This window comes from Hylaeus volcanicus, chromosome 2 (assembly GCF_026283585.1).
Source record: "Hylaeus volcanicus isolate JK05 chromosome 2, UHH_iyHylVolc1.0_haploid, whole genome shotgun sequence".
NCBI lineage: Eukaryota > Metazoa > Arthropoda > Insecta > Hymenoptera > Colletidae > Hylaeus > Hylaeus volcanicus.
Genome location: NC_071977.1, coordinates 2,368,827 through 2,370,328, shown reverse-complemented (window position 1 = coordinate 2,370,328; position 1,502 = coordinate 2,368,827). Strand labels below are relative to the sequence as shown.

At 40.9% G+C, this 1,502-nt stretch overlaps 1 protein-coding gene across 1 annotated transcript in view; it reads left to right on the top strand.

Moving 5' to 3' along the window:
• The window catches only part of LOC128872715 (neurexin-3b), a 347,065-nt gene that overhangs the window by 208,166 nt on the left and 137,397 nt on the right, over positions 1-1,502 (top strand). The gene's annotated exons all lie outside the window — the stretch shown is intronic.

The window sequence follows — 1,502 nt, the reverse complement described above, 5'->3', positions numbered from 1 at the left end:
AACCATCCTACGAATAAACTACAAATATAACAAAATTTCGTTTCATCGTCCCCTGTAAGCTGATATTTCTTAAAAATTGATTCGACGGATATAAACGGTTCTCCAAGTTTATTTCTCGAGGGCACAATTGAAATTTCATCCAGAATTGAAAAGGACCCTAACCTTGACCTGGCGGAGATTTCGTTCGTTAAATTAAAGTTACATGCAGCCGATACCTCGTCTGACCTTAATACGTCTTATTTGTCACGATTGCGAGAGTAAGTCGAAGCTGAAGGGGGCAATTTATCTCGCGAAGAAACGTCACCGTTGGAAAATGGGCTAGACGAGAACCAATTTATTAAGGTCAATCCGTTGTCGATATTACACATCTCGTCGTCCCTGAGTTCTTCGGAATCTATTTTAAAGCGAATGCATCAGAATCCATTAAGCCATAAATGTTTAATAAACCATCAATTACCATTAAAGTAAGCAATTATTATTGGTGAAGTCCTCGAGGAACTTTAACTTCCAGTTAAAACTTTAATACAGATCTTTGCCAAGATTGCGACCTTTCGTTAAACTTTTCAGTTACTTACTTATTTATTAACAAGAATATAATTCTCTCGCGGATCATTTCACTTAAAAAATTTCGAACTTCTTTAATTTCCCTTTCCAAGGGCAAACATTTGTCCCCAAGTTCCCGCGACTCTTACTCAAGAAAAAGAACGCGGCATCCTGTTTAAATAAACACGCCGCTTCCAACCAGCTACCATAAACAGCAATGTAATAAAACGTAACGGTTTCAAAGCTGTATCTCTACCTTTAACAAAATCCACCGCGCGCGGTGTCTAGAGGAGTGGAAGGGAGCGAGTTGCGGGGAATTTGAAAAAAGTAAAGTCGTTAGCAAGAGGTACGAAATGTAAGAGCAGCGAGTGGAGACAGAGGCAACTTGGCCGGGGATCTAATTCCGTCGCTGTACACAGAAGTTCGGCCCTCGAAACGTCGAGGAATACGTAAAATGCTCGTCCGTTTTTCTCAAGCGAGCCGAGGGTAACCCGTTTTACTGTCGCGAAAGTTCTTATGATAATCGCGACCGAAACTTTTTCGAAGCCCGCGATCAGCGTTCGACTGCGGTCGACGCCGATGTTCCCCTCGGGAACGGTTTTTGAATTTCAATTCGTACGCCTCCCTTTTCGCGAACACTGCTACGCGTACGCGAATATCTGCACAGCGAGTCGATTTATGACAACGAAAGTGAATAATTCGATTACAAGAGGATTTATGCTCTATTTCTCATCGTCAGAAAAGAATCGATTCCATCTTTAAACGAAGATTCATCGTCTGTCGCGTTGAATCATTTTCACGTTTCGATAGAAAAATTATTTTTTGGTTGTTTAATATTCGAGTAGAGTAATATATGTACAATGGGGCACGTTCTGTATCGATAAGGTAGAGTAATCGATAAGTTAGAGTAATCGATAAGGTAATCAGTCGGTAAGGCTCGGTAATGTAGAGTACTGTGT